The 23,717-nt window shown below is 42.0% G+C and overlaps 1 long non-coding RNA gene and 1 pseudogene across 2 annotated transcripts in view; one reads left to right on the top strand and one right to left on the bottom strand.

Annotated features, from left to right (window-relative positions):
- LOC107521894 overlaps positions 1 to 23,717 on the top strand; it is a 278,462-nt gene that overhangs the window by 220,101 nt on the left and 34,644 nt on the right. The window lies entirely within an intron of this gene.
- Positions 16,975 to 17,093, bottom strand: LOC118606039 (annotated as a pseudogene).

Here is a 23,717-nt window from a genome sequence, read left to right as displayed (position 1 = left end):
CAAAATAATTATGCTTTTACTTGTATACAGTATTTACAAGTTAAGATAAGCATATGTAGAAAAGGGATGTGAGAGCAAAACCACAAAAGAAGCTGTCTCGAAACTCAGCATTAGGTCTGTGTTGTACGTAATCTGGAAGCACATGCCGAGGCTGCAGGAGCGTGGGTAGGCAGCGGCAGGCCAGGACAGCATGGGGCAGACAAGCCGTAAATGGCTTTTCAAACAATGCTAAAGATTTTAGTCTTTATCCATTTGGGAATAGGAATTCATCGAGGGATTTTAAACAGGTGAGGACCCGGTGCTGGATTTGTGTTTGAAATGAGTATGCTGGCTGCACCTTAGAAAACATATTAGAGAGGTGCCTGAAATAGAGATATATCGAGACTGCTTACTCAAGTGGCCATTTTAATGATCAAGGCAAAAGATGAAAGTAGCTTGAATTACAATGGTGTAGGCAGAGGTGGAGATTCTTCCAGCTGGTATCCGTTACCTGGTATCTCTCACCCTTGGAATACTTAGTGCTGCCTTTGCCCAAGGTGGTGGAGTGGTTTACTTTCGTGAACCTTCTGCCAGACTCTAAATATTACCAGGTCTTCTAGTGGGAGGCAGAGGCCACTAACTGATGTTAAAATGTCCAGACATTATTTGCTAGATGCATGGGAACTTCTGGTGATGCCAAGAAACCAAAAAGTAGAAACATGGTAAGGGAAAAGAGAAGGAAGGGAACGTTGGAAGATATTGTCAATTCTGTTGTCATGAAATAAAAATAAAAGTTTTCCAACGAAGTTGGCTAGCCATGACTTTTCCAAGGTTGGATGAGTTTTATGGGAGGTGAACAGCTCTCTGGCACTCCGGTAGAAAAGCTCATCTTCCTGGATAGGCTGAGACTTCGCTCTTGCACGAAAGCAGAAATTGGCTAATGTTTCACGGGCCTGTGTTGACAGTTTTCAGATAGGAAACTTTCAAAGACAAGGCTTTAGAATATGGGTCTTAACCAGAGTGCCTGGCGCAGGAAGAAAATATGCGGCGTTAGATTAGAATCTTCGCTCTTACGACCAGAAAATAGAGAAAGGAGGACGGCTCCTTTGGGACAGGACACTGAGACGACAAGAGAGAGAAAGGATGAATAGCTTAAATCTTGTCGAGCACTGTTATATACGAGGTTCTGTCCTTGGTGTTTATTTAATATTCATAGCAGCATTGAGGTATTTGGGGCTGTCTTTATTTTTTAAATGAAGAAACTTAAGCTCAGAAAAGCTAGGTAACTGGTTTGAAGTAAGTGTAGAAATGCAGATAAGGTTTAAACCTGCTGCCATCTGGTCCTCAAACTTATTCCCTTTTTACTATACGAGACCTCTATGTTTATGGTATTGTTTATCCAGTCTTAATGGCTTAACCGGGCTTCTCTATGAGGACTTTTCCTCTCATCCCTCTCCTGAAAGTGTAAATAGCTCCCTTTGGGAGTAATGAGGAAGCAAGTCAAGCAGAGGGAGAGATCAACAACCCTATGATTTTTTTGTTTCTCTAGCACGAGTTTAAGGTTGCATGTCAAATTCTTGGAAGAAGGACCCGAAAGATATTTTATAAGAAAGCAACGGTAAAATGGGTTGGAAACATCATCTCTGGATAACATTTTATAATATTGAAATTGGTACCAGGTACTACTTTATGGGGGCCTTATAATTAACTAAGGAGAATATCGTGCTTAAAATGGGGTGTCCCGTTCCTTTCCTTCCCTGATGGTCTCTACCATGTGTGTCCCCTCTACCCTCCTGGACTAGTCTCCCTTTGATAACTTTCTTCTCATCAGAATCATTAGCAGTGGCTCCCTTACCGGTGTGTTAGCTGGGCTGTGTGGAGTGCCAACATTCTCTGGAAGGAACTAACTGCTTGAGTCACAGGCAATGGCGTCCTCAGATCTCTAACCGTCATAGCAAGGATGTGTCAGCAAGTTGTATTGAAATTGTAGGATGAATTTTAAAAATATATGTTTTAGCCTTGGGTCTGAATTTCAATCCTGTACCCTTTTCTTTTTATCTTTTTCCTGTTTTACATTGACGAGGGGATATTTCTCTCTTCCTCTGCTTCTATAAATCACATTTGTAAGTTTAGCCACTTTCACTCTGTCATCTGCATTTTTTAATGATTTAGTATTATTTTTCAGTTGACTTAATTTTTTCATGTGCGGTTTCATCCCAAACATATGAGACAGGAAATTGGTAGGCTTTTTACATACGTTAATATAAATGCATAACTATTCTTCTCGTTTACTACCCAAATTAACCTTCCATTAGATCAGTGATATCTGTATTACATCACGGACTTTTTTTATTTGGTGAAAAGAGGCCACTGATAGGCCTCGCGGCTGCAGCCATGTTCTTCCCCCTCCTCACATCAGTCTCCCCGTCTGCAAAACGGTGAGACTGCTACCCGCCACCGAGGGCTGCCATGCGGATTCAGTGAGAGAATCACTTGTAGCTCGGATTTATTCGGTTGCTACTGTGTACCTGAGACCACACCATGTCCTCGATGCACATGTTCTCCTGTTGAATCCTGACAGTGACCCTGTGGGGAACGTACTACAGTCATGTCCACTTCATAAATGAGGACTCCTAAGGCTTTGGGCTGTTCCGCAACATGCCTGAGGTTCCTTTTTCATCAGGTGGTAAAGTGAGAATTTGAGCCGTCTTCCGCCTGACGACCGGGCCTGCACTCCTGCCCTCTTACTCTGCAGGTGGGTGTGCCTGGCACAGGTAAGGACTCAGTCGCCATGCACTCCTCTCCCTCCGTCTGCAGATACCACCCTGGGCGCTAGACGGCCAGATCCTTGATGGCCAGACACCAGTACCATGTTCCACAGAGCCAATGCCAAGAGCTGTTTGTCGATGATTTAACTGAAAGCTCCAGGGCCCCAATGGAGTCACCTCTCACGGTTTTCTTGAGGAAGGCGGTTTTCACATCTCCCTCGTGACTCTAGGACAGGCCTGTTTAAGCAGAAACTACACAAGCCTGAAGTACTCACCGGCTGACAGGGTTCGAAAGTCTAGTTTCCTAGTGTTACCCATTAGCTGGAGACTCCGGTCTCCAAGGAGAAGCCTTTTAATGACGTTTTTGTTATGCACATTTTCAGAGTGAATTAGGAACTGAGTTTGCATAGGGAAGTGGGGAAAGATTGCATTTGGGTACTTGGTGTCTTGAGGAGGATAAAGGCCAGAGGAGAGGGACCTTACTTCCTTCCTACTTCTACATAGATCTCTCCTTACTCTATCTTCACTCCCTTGATATAACTATTGTTAACCTATCTTATGTTTCATGATCTGATCTGATGGACGCTATCGGCCCTCTTCCTAGGAAAACACATGCCCACACATACACGTGAATTTGCACACAGTCTCAGGGACTAAATGTACCCTCCTAAAAATCTATGGATCTTTGCCTATGCAGGTTACTAACTCTGTGAGTTCTGGAATCTTGATGAAGTAATCCCCCCAGGAAAAGATGACAGTCTTTTTTGGGTTGACTTATAGGATATGGAAAACTTGGTGTTTGTTTCTTAGGAACTAGAGTTTTAAGAAGCATGCCAAATCAACAGTCTTTCAATGAAAGAGAGTTATAGTAACACTAGAATTACTCGCTTTGGACAATATACTAATATTCTATTATAGCAAATGAGAAGAAAAGATAACAAAAATGAGAGAGATGGCTTATTAATTATTATAATTAAAAAAAATCTGACCGTTTAAAAATAACTTTCCTCTGTATACATTCGTGCGCAACATAGTAATAACAGTGATACAAGGAAAAACTTAAGTCGCTCTTACAAAGTGCTAGGAATTAGTCCACATGCTTTAACTGATATGTGTGATCTCGTTACCCTTTCTTCTATGAAAACTCCAAGAAAAGGGAAATATTTTCTTATTCTTAGATGAAGGGAATCTGGGGACAGGAGAGGGGAGATTCGAAACACTCCATTAAAATGACTGAAAAGTTTGCATCCCTTCGTCATTACGATGCTTAATTGAGTAAGTTCTCATATCACTGGGGACTTAAAGGGACCCACTTAACTGGCCACTCACCAAAGGCAGCCAAGGTTTTCCAACGCTTTAAAGTTCATCTCGGTGGCAGCCAGTGGGTTAACTTTCCAAGGCTTCGCCTTTTCAGAGGAATCTTGTGAAGCCAAATGCCTTGCTTACCCACATTGTTCTCTAGGAAAACTCTTGTTTTCCACCTCAATTGGTATGTTGCAAACATTCTATCCCAGAGACACTGGGGGGCCTTGGGGACTGGAATGTTGCCCACCAGCCAGATGTTTGTAAACCTTAGCTCTGAAATGTGGCACAATACCACAAACTGTCAAGTTGTGTAAAAACTGAAGTAAAGACAAAAACAGAATGTAATATTTACCAGATGAGATTTTTGGTGCATATGTGTAATCTTGCTGGAATTTTGGGAGTATCCAACTCTTATACACTTCAAAACGGGCCTCGTGTCCCACCCCATCCCACCCTCGCCCATCACCCTAGTTTTTCTTCCTCGTGCACAGGAGAAGGAGAAAGTTATTGGCATGAAAGCTTTTGTCCAGGTAAACAATGAGTTCAATACAGCCTTAGGCCGTCGGCTATGCATTGAAAGAAGTACAAGACGTTTTTGGCCCCATCTCAGAGGGAGAGTCCTGAAAATATTATTTTTGGAACAATTTTCAGAATTAATACTAAACAATGGGATATTGTGCATATTGGCAATTTTTACTCAGCATGAGTGATTCAACAGTTATATAAGCTGTATGTTCACTGGCTTGTCCAAAATGTTAGCCTGTATAAAATAAAACTGGATTCAAATGAAAATTTTCAGTCATGTGCAAGAAAATGTTTTTCTCTGTATGACTGTTGATGTAGTTTTACTGTGTGTATAGTCTGACACAAATAAGTAGTCTGAAGAAATCAATATAAGATGTCTGGTTAAAGGAATATAATTTGGAAAAAATCAGAATGGGAAGAGATAGGAGAATTTAAAATGCATTTGGAACACATACCTTCTGAAGAAGCGTCAGGTTATTTTGCTTTTAATTTTGAAAAGTAGTTTGAAGAGTTATGTCACGAGTGCCCACCACCAATGCGTATTCCTCCCGTCGAGAGAGGAAGTGAGAAATTTGATCCTGTGGCTTCATTGTGACATACATGTGAGTGCTGAGCCTAGGCCACATGGCTTGTGCCATGTTACCTCTCACCCAGCACAGCTGTTTGGATCAGAGTAGACTCACGATCCAGGTGAGCCAGGGCATGGATTAGGTGATGACTAAATCAGTTCCCAGTTCCCTCTTTCTCTTGAAAATCTGAACTCAGAGGCACAGGGCCAGAAATCAGACAATGGCAGGTTCCGAAACTGAAAGGTCACATTCAGATGGGAATAGGGTGGCCTTTTTTAGCCAGTTGCAAACTGAAGGATTAGCAGAGAAAGCCAGTCTGCCCAAAGAAGTGGGAAGTTTGATCCATTTTGCACAGAGAAAAGGATATGAACTGACGTGTCCCCGAAAAGAGAAACATGGTAACTGTGGCTGCTTGACAAATAGGTGGTTTTCCATTTCAAGGCCAGGCGAGGCCCAGGAATAGGTCAGTCTCTCTCATTCAAGCCAGCTTAAGTAGGTGCCTTTCTGCAATTAGAACTCATACTGGTTTTTCTTAAATAGACGCCAGGCTCCAAAAACACTTCATAATAGAAGATTCCAGCACAATAAAACCCAATACTAGAAAAAAAAAAAAAAAAGCCAATTATTTCATTTATTCAGGTTAAGAAAACTTAAAGTTTAAATATTTACTTATAGAGATGAGGATTTTTTTTTCCCATTGTTTCTTCCTTGGCTTATTCTTGCAAAACTCTGTTAGACACCCCTGTGTGATGCTGGGATGCAGCAAAGCTGGTGTAAGAACTGGATTTTCTGGACAAAGCATAGTGACCGTGCTTGGCATAAATCTGTGTTTAATAATTGTGTATTGAATGGGATTTGTGTTGTGATCCACGATAGATGAGAATAAGGCAGGTTTGCAAATAAAACTGCTAATAGCTACCTTCCAATTCTACTATAGATGGTTGATTTCAATTCTTTTTATCCAGCTGTGTTGAAGTAAGTGAAACTATAAGTGTTAATAGCAAATTAAATGAAATAGATACTGTACATGTGCATTATGGGAACCATAAGCTCTGTAACTTTAACAGAAGATTCTAGAGGAGGAAAAAAAGATCCCCATGGCATGCTAGCGGATAATTTGAAAGAAACTACCTTACTTTCAAGTTCCACTCTTGACTGATGGAGGCTCTGATGACAAAAGATCATGCTGCCACTTTGTGAGGTCAAGATTCTAGTTTCAAATTGCAATTAAAATGGATTTCTGCCTTACCAACCCCTCCTACCCCTTATCCAGCCCTTTCCTTCTCAAGCTTGGCCCCTGAATTTCTTATTTATGATGTGGCTTTCCCAAACACTGAGAAGTAAGTTTTTTCTGCAATTTAGCACACACATTAACAGTGAATACTGTTAGTTGACACTTAGGTACAGTGAACCTTACTAAAAACTTTATATTTTATCTCTTTAAGAGTCACAGCAGCCCTGGAGATGGACATTTTCCTGATCTCTCTTTTACAGCTGAGGAAAGTGATGCTCCCGGAGTTCAGGTTACACGCCCACAGTCACACAGCTGTAAGTGGCAGAGCTAGGAATGACCGCCCCCCCCCCGACTGTCCTCCTGCCCCCAACCCCCTACCCCACTGCTCCTGCTGGATCTGACCCGACAGCCTGTTGTAAACAACTAAGCTCTTCAAATTACTAAATTGTATGTTTGAATTTTGAAGAATTCAATCTCGGGGTCACCTCTGATATTAGTTATTTTCCCACAAATTCCATTCAATACACAATTATTAAGGAATCTGGATCAGAAGGCTATAGAGTCTCTAATTGAGGAAACACTGGTTCTCAGTTTAGGCAGTGGGGTTTTTCACGTGCCCACGTGTGAAACGATCTCGAGAGTTTTTTTCTATATAAAAACAAAATCACTCCTTATAGTATTATCTGTGGCATCACATTGAGTTAACATGCAATACATGTTTCATAAGTTTTAACTAAAAAGGTTATTCAATTTTATATAAATTAATATGCATACCTTTAGATTTCATGCTTTGAGACAGACTTGTTGTCAACTCTCATTTCAAGGGACTTAGGACCAACCTGCCTCCTGCACGGGTCTGTGTGGGAACAAGATTCAAACAATAACATAAAAAGAATTCCTCTAAACAAACACAGAGTTCTTTGGATTTGCTGGCTTTTCTTTCAGGAATTATTAAGAGAAAGATTTATTTAGAATAAATTGAGGCTGTTTTTTTGGAGACCCATTTTCCAGAAAAAAAAAAAAAAGTTCTCACATTCTGGTTTCCAGTTTGTTTTTAACATTTTACCATTTTTTTTTTCTTAAATGTAATATCAGGATAAAATTTAGTCTCTAAGACATGTTAACATTTTTTTCTGAAGGAATAAGGTGGTGAGGTGGTAACATACTAGGGAAAATTCCTCACTGGCCATCGGTCATTGGTCTTGGAAGTGGGGAGGCTGGTCACTGTTCACCCCCTGGACGGCCCCCAGTAAGACAGAAGGTCTCGCATACCATGTTCTTCCAAGTTGAATGCTCTTGCATTTGCTGCTGCGCTAATATAGAAATGGGAGTCACAATTATGCAAATAAATATTTGTTTAATATAACAAATTGTTCTATTCTGGCTTCTTCACCTCTGTTGTATGATTTATTTTTCCTCTGAAAATAAGCTGACATTAGAAATAAAGAGAATCTAATAATTACTATAGGAAATATAGTTTGAAGATGGCAAAGGAGCCAAAATAGCAGTTGTGGAAAAGAGAATCAAATCATTTGATATTACCAACAGCACTATAAATAGGGCTCCAAGGAGAGGGAGGAGTGAGCGAGTTCCCAGAGCTATTAAGATTCCATCGGCCGTTCTCTTGCTTTCAGCAGTCCTGTTGTGTACCTTTGATGGTTGGCATGGATTCAAAGCATAGAAGGGTATTTCACTTGGAAATTCTGTCTCATATGCAAAGAAGGATAGGGATAAATGAATATTTGGCCTAGAAATGGAAGCCGCAACACACCACTAAGCAGGTATCCAAGGCTAATTTACCTACGACATTGCCCATACACACTTAACCCCATTGATCTCTTCTCTCCTCCCCACTTTTTTTTTTTTTCCTATTACTTACTTTCTTCTTTTTTCCTTCTTTAAAGAGAAAACTTCATCTGATCTGGCAGAGAATGACCAACCTCAAAGTAGGCATTTTGTATTCTAATGACAAATGTTATCTTGGGACAACAAGCCGGGCCTAGATGTGCAGAGAGAGAGCGATCTGGTTATAGCTGCGACAATGCCCGGTAAGGGGAGAGCTTGGGAAAGGTCTTCCATCAATGGCTGGGTGCATTTTCTCTTCTAGGGAGGGTCCATGTCAGCAGGTGGGATTCCCTCCTTGCCCACTACAAAGGCTTGGGGACATTAGTTAAGATCGCAGACCTCACCCTTATCAGAGTGGTCAGAATACAGTAATGCTAGCCCTCTTTTTTTTTTTTTTTTGTCTCACCAAACACGAAACCCTGTCCCAAAGAAAGCGATAGGAAGCCCTTTGTGATTCCCGGGCTTGGATTGAGTTTAAGACGCTTCTCTGAATTCATAGTACATTCCAGCTTGGAGCTGCCCTACATGCTGGCTGTTGGGTTTGAGTAGGATTCAGGGCGAGGGGAGAGGAAGAGTCAAGGTTCCTGCTAAGACTGTTGGAAAGGAAAAGTTTTGCTTTTTGTTTTTATTTTATTTGGCCCATCACTTCCTGAATGATTTTGGAGAGAGCACAAAGTGGAAGAATAGGACCCACTTGGGTACTTTGTGGCATTGGAATGGTGAGAGAGAACGGGCCATGGAGTTATGTATATACAGCATCATCAATGATAATATGGAAACACATACATAAAAAAAACAGGCCACAAACTGATGTGTATACCTCTTTTGTAAAAGAAAAATAATAATAATATGTGCGTATGTATGTATGTGCTTAGAGAAAAAATGTATGGAAAGAAATAGACCAAAATATTAACCATCTTGTTTTGGAATGGGCAGTTTTACATTTTTTTTTTCTCTCTGCTTATATATAGTTTGTCTCTTTTATTTTTTTCTAGCATGTTCAAGTTTTTATTTATGTATATTTCTACTTTAGATTAAAAGCTAAAAAAAAGTAATATATCAAAGGGAAAATGAGTCAACAAAAGCTCCAGAGCCCAGGTCCCGCCCTGACCCCATTCTGGCTGAGAACTACTGGCAGGTTCCCACTTACAAAACAGTAGTGATAACTGTACCCTCCTCACAGGGCGGTTGTAAGAATTTACTGATTTAATAGCCATGACAATGCTTTGTAAAGTATATACTTCCTGTGATTATAGTGTTGTGCTTACTAATATTTGGCCGCCTTCTCTTCCGGGAAAGCCGAGTCCTTCCTTAGGAGTTTTCCGTGAGCTCTTGTATGTAGCTTAAGGGTTTTGCCCTCTCCCATGGGAAGAGCCCCATCAGAGTCCCCTCGCTTCGATCTGTCACTTCTTTCGTCATAGTGACAGTGGTATGTGTGTGGAGCTGGAGTGACGCCTGGATATCTAGTCAGAGAAAGATGAAGCCATGTAAAACAGCTCTGAGATGACCTGTGGCTACAAAGGAGATCAGACAGCCCAGACTTTAACCGCCTGTGAGACAAGGCACGTAATTAGCCTGAATCTCAGCGTTCTCATCTGAGAAAGGGAAATAGCATAGTCGCTCACTCACGAGGCTAGCACAAACCAGAATGAGAGAATGACTAGCAGCACTTAGCAGAGATCCTGGCACAGAGCGAGCGCTCAATAAACATCAGCTGCCGCCGCTGCTGCTAATCCACTGAACGGTCCCTGCTGATGACGTTTGGTGCCGGTTGAAGGTGACAGGTATTTTTACAAACTATTCAGTAGGAGTAAGAGTAGTGGATCGTAATGTGGATCCATTAATGCCTGGATGGCAAGAGAAGGTAAACGCCCAATGGGCTGGAGTCTTTATGCTAACTTTCTCATCGTTTTGCTTTAAAACACATCAGGCTCGGTCCTCTGAATGGTCTCAGAGCTTTAACGCATTCTTTCTCAAGAGTGTTTTGTCTGCCCAACCCGAGAGACTGGGGAGAAAGATCAGAGAGAAGATGGCTACTGCAGCAGGGAGTAAATAGGGCCGTAACCCGAACGCTCTTCCCACCCGGAGCTCCAGCGCTTGCACCTCCCGGTATAGCTTTGCCTGATGGCCGAAGTCAGGGGTCCTGCCACTCCTGCGGCAGCACAGTGAGGCAGCACGGCGGCTGCTGAGAGGTCTGGCTCCAAAGCCCAAGGCTCTGTTTGGGTCCTTGCTCCTCCGTCCCTTAGTGACATGCCCCTGTGCAACCTCTCGGTTGTCATAAGAACGAGAAATGATGTATTTAAAGAGTGTAGCATAGCATCTACATGTAATAGACGATGTATTTTTTGTTATTACTAACACGACTCCTCTCACAAAGCCGAGTTAAGCACAGTGGGGATGGATGATAGTCCTTCTTCGTCCTGTGCTGGACATACAGACCCTTAGTTTGGGCTCTGCTCTGATCGCCAGAGTAAGAGGGACCTACCGCGCTGGATCTAGCACACTTGGTTCTGGAAAAGACCAAGAAAATGAGAGCAGCCAATGCTGAGTCATATCATGGTTATCTGGGATGAGGATACTTAGTCTAAAATTGAGAAGACAAGAGACTTCTTTACAGAGAACAATAAGAGTAACAGTAACAATTAATATTATTCCTCATTAATTATATTCTAAATTCATTGCAGGTGGTAAATTTTTTACCCTGCAAAGCAATTATTTGGGCTATAACATTGTCCCTATTTTACAGATAAGGAAATTGGGCCACGGGGAGGTTAAAGGCCTTGCCCAAAGTCCCACGGCTGGTCAGTTTGGACACTAAGATTCAAAGCTGAGCCATCTAGCTTCTGTGTCCATGTTTTGCCCCACTGTGCCTTATCCGTTTCTATTACCTAATGGGGTTGCCAGGGGGAAGAGAAATTAAACATCCTCTGTTACTACAGGAGGTCAAAATAGGACCGGCAGTAGAAACTTCATGGAGAGGAATTTCATATCAACATATAAGAAAGGTTAACATCAGCAGTAATTCAGCAATTCGCTGCCACGTGAGGTAGTGAGTCTTCTGTTACTAGAAGTATTCAAGTAGTTGTTGGACAGCAATTCAGGATAGTCAAGTTTTGAAGGGATTCTATCTGGAAAAGGGTTTCACTAAGTAAATCCCACTTATTTAGGAATCCTTTTATAATATTGAGATTTTCCCATGCCTAACCTAACACATTGTAGTTGTTTAATAACAATTTCAGTAAATAAATCACTGAGTGAGTCGAGTCCACTTACCTTATGAACATACATCAAAGACTTATTTAATACGTGCAAAGCAAAAATGAACTTTTCTTTCAGGTGCTTAAAGTGTTCAGTGACTTTAGATATGTTAGTTAGCAATATAGGTTATCCTTATATTGTAATTTTATATTTGATTGTTTTCTTTGCTATAATTAAATTTTAAAATCCTTGCCCATGGGAATAATACTTTCCCGAGCATAAATGAAACCAGTAGAAATACGATTCAGTCCCACGTAAATATTCTAGATGCTGCCAACCTGTCTTGGGTCAAAGATCTATCCTGAACCACTCATTCATTCATTTACCAAAAGTCGATGATTTTGCTTAAAATTAACCTTTACTATGTGCCAAGTGCTACACAGAGAATGAGAATGACCCTGCATTCTTGTACAAAGCAATAGACAGACCCATCGTGCAGAAAGCATGGGTGATGCCCCAGGGGCCCAGTCATACTCGGCCACTCAAACTCCAGAAGAGCCCCAAGACAAAGAAAATGTACATCCCAGGACCTGGAGGTAGTTATGGTGCCAGGCAACAGGAGGCATTGATGACTAGTGTGCTCGCTGAATATGGCTGATGCACAGGGCTACATTGAGTAGTTCTCAGAGTGTGGTCCCCAGTCCGGCAGCTTCAGCATCATCTGGGAACTTGTTAGAAAAGCAAATTCCAAGGCCCCGCCCCAGGCCCGATTCAGAAACTCTGGGGTGGGCCCTAGCACCCTGTGTTTTAACAAGTCCTCCAAGTGATTCTAATCCACTCAGGTTTTGTGTCTTCTCTAGAAACCAGGCACCCAAACAGGATTAAGCCTGGTAAATATTCCCCAAACACACACACACACACACACACACACACACACACACACACACACCCCTTGCATAAGATTGTAGGTGAACACTGGCATGCTACCATTTCTCAGAAATGGCAAAGCTTTTCTGTCCACAGATACTTCACAGAGTTCTCCCAGTGCAGGAAGGGCAGAGGGTCCGAGAGGTCAGCATCTGGAACAGTAACACACACTAAGAGGTACCTGCTGGCCCTGGCAGGCAGCCCCAAAGCCCTCTCTGATGGCGCATGGCAATCTGTGGCTGATTTCCATGGGATACTCAAACGTGGGGATCCAGGTCTGCTCCCGAGTCTCCAAGGATAGCTCTAGAGTTAGGCCAAGTCTCTGGACAACCAAAGAAATGGAAAGTGAAAACAAATATGGGCGTTTGTTTTCCTAACTTGCCAATTGCAAACAGAATTTTGTTCAGCATACCATGAAACGATTCGCAGAGGTCTCTGTGCTGTTCTCATATACCATTCCCAAGCATGCCAGTTTGTATGTATTTATTGGGGAGGCCTGCATGCGCTTCGTGAGTCAGAGCGTTGGCAATCAGGCTGTCCAGTGGGCATGTAAATGAGCCTGCAGGGGTTATGAGCTGCTATTCACTCAGACACTCCTCCTCATCTCCATAGTCCCCGCCTCAGCCCGGGTCATCATCTGAACCAGGAAATTACTGCAAATCTCCAAAACAGTCCTCATGGATAGCATCATTAGCTCTCTTCAGTCTGACCTCTATATCCAGCAGAAGTAAATTTTTTAAAAAATGCATATCTGATTATACTCACCATGGGCTTACAAGAATATCTTCACTGTATCTTCATTTATATTCTCCCAAGAATGTCTTTCCACTATACTTGGAATAAAACACATGCTCCTCAATATGGCCACCAGCCTTGTATGCAGCCTTCCTACGCTGTGGATCTCTCCACAACACCCACAATGCCCTCTCTTTTTGTTTTTAATTCATCCTTTTTGTTTTTAATTCATGGCAATTGCTTTGTTCTTTGCTGCCACAGGGCCTTTGTACTGTCTGCTTTAACCGCTCTCACTTCTGGTCTTCACCCAGCTACATTCAGTTCATTCTCAAGGTCTTATCTGAGCTGTACATCCTCAGGGAACCCTTCCCTCAACCCCTCCGGGCCTCACAGACTAGGTTATACATTCAAAACATTCCCTGGGAGTCTTTGACATATTCACTATCAAATCGCAAGAAAGCGATTGTGTACTTGATTACATAATATCCCCTTTTCTTGTGGGACACAGCTTCATAAGAGCAGTGACACCAGCCGCTCTGTTCACTACTGCATTCCCAGTGCCTGGCCCAGCACGCAACATGGAGTAGGTTGTCAGTTGTTGTCATTCACTATCCACTGAATGGTCCAATGAATGAACTAAGTCTTTACGAAGAGTTGGGATGTCTAGAGCAATTTAAATGAAGGGAGAGAGATGTGTTAGACCTAGGGCGAAGACCATTCTAGCACAGGAAAAAGTTAAAATCCGACAAGTTTTTAGGCAGAAGGTTTGTAAGTCACAGGCCATGAGATGAAAGGTCATCATTTGCAAGTATTCACACAGACTCCACTGGCATTACGGTCCACGAGCTCACTGTCCAGATGTGGGGAATAAGTCCTGGGGCACCCGAGGACTGTAATACAAGACATGTCTTTTTACTTAAAGTTGTGTGCATTACTGAAAACTCTTTGTGGCATATGAAGCCAACCCCCGTTTTCAGAGTTCAGAAGCAAGAATTAGCATTTAAGGCCTTGATTCCCACCAGACTGTGCTTTCTAGAAACTTCTCCCCATAGACAATCCTAAGTGATGGGGCTCTGAGGAGCTGGACAGCTCTGGATTTAGGATGACGAGGTAGAGCAATGGATGCAGCCTGTGACATGGCTTTTCTTGTGTTCTTAGTCATATCTATTATTATAGACTTGTGCCACCCAGGAGAAGACATGTGTAAAGAAAGCCATCTACTTTTGAAGAAATTAATGTTTTGAGCTAAAGAAAATGCCAAAACCACATCTTTATTCAACTCGCATACACACACATGCATGTGCACCCATACACACACACAGACACACACACGCGCACGCGCGCGCGCACACACACACACACACAGTGGACAGAACTCTGCTTCAAGACAGCTCACCGCCCAGACCCATGCTGCACCGTGTGATCCAGGTTTAACACGTAGTCGTGTCTGAGTCACCTAAGGGATGCTAGGGAAGCCCCCTTTGTTTTCTCTCCTCCCAGATATTTTCTGCTTAATGCCTCGGTGTCTGAAATTCCACCGTCAGGTGGTCTTTCTTTAGAATAAAGTACCGCCTTTTCTATATAGTCTCTTTAAATAACAAATGTTTAAGATTACATCCAATTAAGTATAAAATAACCTGCCTAATATTCTGTATCTTGATAGCAGTCTGAGTTACACAGATATATTTATTTGTCCAAACTCAGTGAAGATATACTTAAAATTTTTTCACTTTGTTTTTTGGAAAGTTTACGTCAGGAGAAAAAGTAAACAAATCCTGTATTCTACTTAACGATATGCCTTTCGAAGTATTTAAGGAAAATTGTACCGATGCCCGTAATTTACTTTACAAAAAAAAGTAGACAAATTGATGGATAGATAGAGGATTAGCTATATGATAAAACCAGAAATAGTAAAACATTAATGGTGTGATCTAAGTAGTCTGTAAGGAGAGTTCACTGTAAAATTATTTTGACTTTGCTATATGAAAAATTTCCCAGTAAATGTTGGAGAAAAGAAAAAAATTAACCTACCCAAGTTCCTACTAGAGAGCTTTACTGACCGAGTCGCTCGGTAGATGGCAGCTGTTCTTTGGCTGATGAGACGGCCGGCAGAGTGGGCTCCATCCTTGGCCGCTCTTTAAAAACAATGGGAGAAGCTTTTCTACAGTACAGGTGTCTGGGCTCCCTCCCCGCATTCTGACTTAATTGGCCTGGAACAGAGCCCAGGTATCAGCATTTTTAGTGTTCCCTCAGTTCCCTCTTCTAGTTAGAGCATTAGGAACCCTGTGACTCCAGCATGGAGTGGCCGGCCACCTCGCCTTTCTCCTGCAGCTGACTTAAGAGCCCACCCTGCCCAGGGTCGGTCCGGCCCCATAGGGAAAGGCATGGGAGCGGGTTTTCCTAACGACTAGAGCCTGAGCTTAGACCAGGGCCCACACACTGGTGTGATTCCTGGGTGTGGCCTTTTCCTCTCCCCATGCTGTGGCTTCCTTGTGTACAACGCGAGGAGAACAGAGAAGGAAAAAATCACATCAACGATAAGGTAAAAATCACATCAACTTTTATCGAGATAGATGGCTAAAATAATCTTCATTACTTTTAACTTTGAAAAACAGATATAATAGCATCCATGAAGGGGAAAATCTTCTTTTCTGTTAACTTTTATTCACCTTCATTTAATTTTTAAATATGTAGTAAACATGATTGTAGGGCTTCTCATTAACTGGGGTATCTTATAGTCATAATTTTTGATACACAACATTACTTACCAATTAGCCTGTCTTGTTCGTTTAAATTTCTTTGCTCATATTTTAATGGGAGCTAATGATGCCTTTGTTGACTTATTTAATGTTATGTAAATGTGGCTATAAACTGTGAAGGGTTTAAGCAGAAGCACTATTTTTGCTTACTCTTCAGATTTTGGAGTGTGTAGAATCCCCAAGAAACACACATATCAACACAATGAATGCAAGCTACTGAGGAGACCAAATAATAATAATTTTTAAAACAAGCAATGAAGGATGTTTAGAGTATGAGATTTTTATTTTCCTCTCGGTTAATTGTTTGTTTGGGTCTCAAAGGAGTTTCAAAGTTAACTTCTATAATTTTTTTTTTCCATTTTTTGCTCCCGTAATCTCAACATATGTCCATCTAAGACCACTGTCTAAGCTCAGGCAGGGACTGCTGTGCTTAGAGGTGGCTTTCAACAGAGCTCCTTTCTCCCTCGCGGCGAGCACATAGATATTTGAATGTAGGAATGAACGAAGGAATGAAAACTTTATCATTTCAACATACACATAGATGACCTTTTCAAGACAATGGCTTCTCAGTACTCTGGCCTTCGCTTCTCCAACGATCTGGGCCAGTCCCCCACTTCAGCCGCTCATCCCTCGTCAGAGCTTAGGCTTTGTAATTAGCAATAACCAAACACCATCTTCTCTCGACGTCATGAACCTTACTCTCTTCTCGCCACTTTGCAATCTTCTAGCCTACTTTCTCAAGTGCCCCAACCTCGACCCTCTTTTTACCCCAGCAGGAGCCCTGATGCATTGACCCTAACACTTTTTCTCTGTCCCTTACCACATTTAAGTCCTCTCGTCCTTCCCTCCCCCCTCCTTCCCAGCTTCAATTCCGTATTAAATCGTAACAGTCACCATCTGGCATACATCTTTGTGTTCCTTGCTGAACTTATCAGGTAAATCCGCAACCGTGGTGAAATCCAGTTCTCTTTCTACTCTGTGCTTGCCCCCTGCAGCTGCCTCTCGGTTGAGGAAATGGCGTCCCCACGCTGAATGGACTCACTTTGGAGTCGTGACCACAAACGTTATGTGACTCCTTTTGCTGCCAGGCAAGCCCACTATACGTCTATTCTTTTTTTTCTTTTTTTTTACATCTACAGCACGTGGTCTTCTTAGGCGGTCTCCCATCCAAGTACTAACCAGGCCCGACCCTGGTTAGCTTCCAAGATCAGACAGGATCAGGCTTGTTCAGGGTGGCATGGCCGTAGACCTTCTAGCCTATTTTGCTGCCAATCTCCCAGTACTCGTTATGGGTTGTATTGTGTCTCTCTCCCTGCAAAAGTGTATGTGTCGGTGTCCTGACCTCCGGGACCTCAGAATGGAAAAGGTTGTTACAGATGTAATCAGTTGAGCTATGATCAGGTCATGAGGGTGGGCCCTAATCCGATATGACTGGTGTCCTTATAGAAAGGGAAACTTTAGACACCGATACTTTTACACAGGGAGAATTCCACAGGAAGATGAAGCTTAGAGATCAGGGTGATACTTCTGTAAGCCGTGGAACACCAAAGATTGCCCTCAGAGCACCCGAAACGAGGGGAGAAGTAGGGACCAGGTTCTCCCTCACAGTCCTTAGAAGGGACAACGCTGATGATGCCAGATCGCAGGCTTCCAGCCTCGGGAAGTGTCGGACAATACATTTGATTGCCCGCACCACCTTGCCATGAAAGTCAGCCTGGTGCACTAGATGCCATCCCACTCATCTCCTCCTTTTTATCAGTTTTCCTCCTCGCTACTAGAACAGTCTTATAGGAACACAAACCTTCTGTTAAGGAATAGAAACTCTTCTCAGTGTACAGGCCTCGCCTGCCCCGTCCTCCTCGTGGCCCGTCTGACCCCCACCTCTGCTCCCTCTTGCTCATTCCTCGCGAGTCGCACTCTTCTCAACAGTTGCTTTTTAACGTACTTGGCACATTCCCACTCTTGGGCCTTTGTACCAACTGTCCCCACCACCTGGAAAACCCTTCTCCCAAATATCTCCCTTACCGATTCCCATAATTACATTGATTAAGTCTTTGCTCAAATCTTCTCTTCCCAGTGAGACCCTATTGAATATTGCAATGAGTTCCTGACCAGAATTTCTGATCACCTTTAGCATTCTCTTCTTTGACTTTTTTTTTCCCCCCGCAGTACTTATCAATTTCTTTTATTAGGTTTCCTAGAGACATCATTAAAAAATACCAGTGACTGTACACATATACAATGGAATATTACTTGGCCATAAAAAATGAAATTTATCATTTGTGATAATATGGATGGGCATAGAACATTATGCTAAGTGAAATAAGTCAGACAGAGAAAACAAACACTGTATGATCCCACTTACACGTGAAATCTAAAGAACAAGATAAATAAACAAAACAGAAACAGACTCGTAGATACAGAGAACAAACTGATGATTGCCAGATGAGAGGGGGGCTTCGGGGACTGAGTGAAAAAGGTTTAGGGATTAAAAGTACAAATTGGTGGTTACAAAATTGTCATGGGGATGTAAAGCACAGCATAGGGAATATAGTCAATCATATTGTAATAACTATGCGTAGTGCCAGATGGGCACTAGACTAATTGGGGAATCACTTTGTAAATTATATCACTGTCCAACCACTATGCTGCACACCTGAAACTAATATAAAGTAATATTGAATGTCAACTCTAATTGAAAAAAAATTTTTTTCGGGGTAGTCTTTAATTTTTTAAAACTTGTTTGACAGTCAAGCCCAGCAGGGAAAAACAATTTTTTTTTTTTTTAAGTGAAAACGAAAAATACCAGAGACCAAGTAGTTTAAACAACAGAACTTTATTTTCTCACAGTTCTGAATGCTAGAGGTTCAAGACCAAGGTGTTGGCCTCCTGGGGCTCTTCGAGGTCTCTCTCCTGAGCTTCCAGGTGGCTGCTTTTGGGCTGTGTTCTCACATGGTCTTTTCCCTGTCCTCACACCCCTGGTGCCTCTCCTTCTGTCTAAATCTCCTCCCCTTGCAAGGACACCAGACAGCCTCATTTAACTTAATCACCTCTTTATTTGTTTGTTTGTTTGTTTGTTTTTGTGTGTGGAATAGCATTTTATATTTTAATGCACCAGGAGTCCAAGCGAGCATCATACCAGACATTTAATTTTGAAACCAACTCTTGTGAAGCTTGCTGTTCAAAATTCAATTGCTCTCCTTTCGAAAGTGCCTTCTCTAACTAATGTTTGTTCCCCACTTATTAGGTGGGGACTTGTTTAGTGGAGGACGTGCATTGTGACCTGAGACAAATGTCTCTCCAGGCTGTTGAGGAGTTGATTCTATCCAAGAGCCTCACTTTTATAGGATTTTCTTTTCCTTTCTTTTCTTTTCTTTTTCTTTTTTTTTTTTTGTTGTTGCTGCTGCTGCTTTCTTTAAATTTTATTTTATTATTAGTTTCAAGTATATAGTACATTGGTTAGACATTTATATAGTTTATAAGATGATCCCCCTAATTGCTCCTTCTCTCCTCTGGCTCTCTACTGCGCCATTCATTACACTAATGCTGACCCCATTCCCTCTTTAAAGGCTCCATCTCCAAGAGCAGTCATTTTCCTCAGCATCTACTGGGCGTTAGGGCTTCAATATATGAATTTGGGGGTGGGAGGCACGATTCAGCCCATAGCACTCCATCACTTACTTATTATGTTAATTAATTATTCTTTGTCTCAACTCCTTGAACCCAACCTCAGGAAAGTAGGCCCGTGACCACAAGCAGCTTGTAGCCTTGTTCTCTGCAGTGGCCTCTGCTGCTGGGAACGTTATCTGATACAAAGTGAGCTCTCGATAAATATTTGTTGAATGGATGGATGTAAATTCAGGGTAGAAAGAGTCAAGAGCAGCAAAGAGAGGCTCTGTGGGTCGCTAGGATTTAGGAAATGTATGTCGTATTTTCAGTTATGTGATCAGTTACTCTTCCCAAGATTCATCTTCCTCATCTGCAGGAATGAAGTTATTGTCTGCCTGTCTCACTAGATGGTTCTGAGGGTCAAACATAATGATGCATATAAAAGTGCTTTGGGATCTGAGGTTCTTATTCAAATGAGAGTCACTTTATTTACCTTGTGGGTAACAGCAATGTTGTGGTAATAAGGACAGCCACCTTCTATGGTGTCCTTATGGTGTGCCAGACCCTGTGTTAAGAACTTTACATCCACTACCATGTTTAATCCTTATAGAAAACTTCGAGGTGGCTACTACCCTCTCCATTTTTCTAAGAGAAAACTGGGTCTGGTCACTGAGTATTAAAAAGATGTATTTGCTCTATAGTTTCTGGCAGAAACTAACCTGATCCTTAGAACTTCAGAGAAGCATCTGCCTATAGGTGTGTGTGTGGGTGTGTGTTTGGGTTAGTATCAGAAGTCTAGCCTTCAGGTGATTAATAGTGAAAGTCAAAGATCCATGGGTGGGTGCCGCATTTCCAGACACTGTACTCTGTTCAGCCTATTCCAGAAATGGCAAAATCTCTGGTCTGTTTGGTTTTTGTTTTGTTTTGTTTTTAACTCTTGGAACTTAGAAGCATTCTTCCCTCCTAAGCAAGTCGAATCTAATGGCTATCCTTGACTATATATTTTTTGTTTCTAAATGCCTCATTCCTTTTTTTCCCTGACATTGTAGCAATTGCTAAAGGACTGCCAAGAGGAATTACAGCTAAACCTTGTCAGAAGAAGAACCAGAGTAGCTTGTATACAGTACAGTTAAAATTACACCATCACACTTGAAGCTAATATTATCCTAATGAGTTGAAAGGGGGGGGGGGAGAAGTTTGCTTAGAAAAGACTATAAGTGACTTAATACTGGTTTCTCACTTCCAATGATAATATTCTTCAGAACTGTGTTTTGAACACATTGTTATAGATTTAAATATTTTAATATTCATTTATTCTAATTTTCCATTTGATAGGTATCATCTCTGCGCCTGCATTTCATCAACTCTGACGAGTGACACCACTCTATTTAATATCTTCCTTGGCCAAATTTCTTGTGAATTGGGAACTAGATTTTAGCCGCTTAAGGAGGCTTCAGCAACTGCTTTGTGGTTCAACATTTAAATCTCAGATACTGATCAAAAATCCTTTTATAAGGAATTCCTCAATCTAGAGCTTATTTAAATGTACCAGGATACAATCTCTTGGAGATATTGTCAATATTTGCCCCAAATCACAACCGAGCTCCATTTTCAGTTGTGTTTGGAATTGAAATAGAAATCTTTATTCTTAAGTGTCAGTTTGGAGTGTATGCCAGACAGTCAGTAATTTCTGCACACAGGAAAAGCCAGCCCACAAAGGGAACATGTAAGTCCTGTGCTGGGTACTGTGGGTTTCATAGGAACCACCTGCTTTAAAACTGACCCCTCAGTGGCCCCATGATGCCTGGATTCCCTCGTCTCTGCCGCTTGTCTGGAATCAAGTCCCCTTTAGTAGGTCCCTGTGAGATACAGATGTCTTCTAGGAGGAGTAACTTATGTCCCTCAGGTGTGTTAACAGAGATGAGTTACTGAGGAAATGGACACGGAAAAGGCAAGTTTTGATGAAGAAGGAAAATGACAGGCCCAGAAGGCTTTCTTAGAGGTGTGGGACCATGAAAATGATTCCTTAGGAACTGAGGGAACCAGTTAAGGGCACTGAGCTCTTGGGCGTGAGGCATTACTGGCAGACTCTGGTGGGAGGGGAGTGGAGGAGAGGGAAGTCGATGTCTAAGTAAGTTTGTCTGTGTCGTAATTGTACAGTCTTCCTTACCTACCCTTCTTACTCAAACACCTACTCTTTTTCCCCAGATCTTCACTTGACTACCTTCTTGTCAACATTCAAGCCTTACCTCAAATGTCAGCTTTTTAGAGGTACCTTCTCAGACTACCCAGTCTAAAATGGCAGTCCCAAATCACATCTTATCTTGGGCAGTTATAACAAAATACCATAAACTAAGTGGCTTAAACAATGGAAATTTATTTTCTCATAGATCTGGAGGCCGGAAGTCAAAATCAGAGTGTCAGCATGGTGGGGTTCTGGCGAGAAATCTCTTTCTTCCAAATGACTTCCTTCTTGCTATGTCCTCACATGTTGGGGCAAGGAGGCGGGGGCAGAGTCTGAGGGGGGAGGCCGTCCAGAGGAGATGATGCTTGCTTGGTACATGACCCAAACATCTGAATCCAATGCTCCTTACCTCCCACCATAGGATGTTCCTCTCATTCTTCATAGATTCGAACTTGAGCTCTATGACTGTTTGAAGTTATAAGTAAAATCATGTGTGTGCCTGTGTGTGCTCATGGGCACTTACATGGTGAGCAAGTCTATCTATGTCTTTAGGTCCTTCTGGGAGTCTGTGACTCCAAAATATTTGACTGTAATTTTCTACCTATTTTCACTAGGTGATCTCTCACTCACAGGGTTTTAACCACCATCCTTAGCTTCATTTTCAGATACTTAGAAGGTGTCTTCATCTGTGCCACAAACTAAATATAACATCTTCTTACTAAACCAAATGTTCCTTATCCCATAAAACCTCTCATAGTTCATGGTACTACATTTATCCATCCTTTCTCCACCATCTCCCTCACTCCATCTGATCAATTACTAACCCCTAGCAATTCTTTTTCTGAAGTTTTCCTTGAGCTAGTCCCTTTCTCCCTGCCCTAAATGCCATTTTTCCCAGGGCAGGCCTTTACCACCAATCACCCTGACAAGTGCAATAGCCTCCCTGTTAGTCTTTCTACTTCTGCCCTAAATCTGTCTTCCCTGCTGAAGCCATCCAAAACGTGAACTGCCTGCCCTGTTCACAAAACTTCCCGTAGCTTCTTAAACAGAGGCCTATTTCTTTTAAAGGCAAACAAGGCTCTCCATGAGCCAGGCGTCCTACCTACCTCTTCAGTTTCATTCTTCCCATGTCCCCTATTCCATGTCACATCTTGGTCAAACTGGACAACTCACAGTGACCCCTGCGCACCTGTTGCTTCATGCCTTTCAGTACCCCATCCTTTTTCCTTAGAATGGCTTACTTCCTTCAAGAGTCTGTTCTTTCATCCTCTCCCAGAAGCTTCCCTTGACTCCTCATCTGCCACTTTCCTCACTCTCCACCAGATGAACCGTGTATCTTTGCGCTGCCAGAATCCTTTTGTGCACCATTGTTACCTGGACTAACTCTAGTACATGAAGCTGACTATTGCATGTTCGTGCTCCCCATGAGACTGTAAGCTCCTCAAGAACCTCATCTACCTCATAACCCAGTGCCCATCACGTGGCCCGCCCTCAGCAGTGGTACTCAATAGTGTCTACTGAATTGAAGGTAGTTAAATAACAAAGAAGGTAGTTATGCTTATAAGTAATCATATTTCCATGTTCTGCAGTGCAGAAACGTGGAAACTAAAACAGTGGCCTAGTTATAATTTTATTTTATGTACCGATACTTAAAATGTTACTTATTTTTTGTTTTTCTATTTCTTAATCCCTGCATTAACATCTTCTATACATGCTAATATGAAATGAAATGTATCTATTAAAAAAATTCTTTGAGAAATAACAATCACACACATATCTAAGTCATTAATGCTATTCCATGACATTGCTGGTGCCACATTTGTTTCTATGACACTTTATACTCTCTGTAAGAATCTGCTCACGTAATTTAATTGATAGCAGTCTTCCAGAAATGATGGTCCAGGTTCACCTGTACCCTCCAAATTCAAAAGTCAAAGACAATTCTAAATTGGTAGGTGGAGGATTCAGAGGTGTTCTGTGAAATGCTCTCTGAAACCTGTATGACCAAGGCATTAGTGGCACTAGACAAAGATCCATGGTAGGAAAAAGATTTTCAATGAGTGATGAGCTTCCAGAGAG

The sequence above is a fragment of the Rousettus aegyptiacus genome, unplaced genomic scaffold (assembly GCF_014176215.1).
Source record: "Rousettus aegyptiacus isolate mRouAeg1 unplaced genomic scaffold, mRouAeg1.p scaffold_m13_p_7, whole genome shotgun sequence".
NCBI classification, from domain to species: Eukaryota; Metazoa; Chordata; class Mammalia; order Chiroptera; family Pteropodidae; genus Rousettus; species Rousettus aegyptiacus.
Note: the sequence above shows the minus strand (reverse complement) of the source record. Positions and strands in the feature narration are given on the sequence as shown.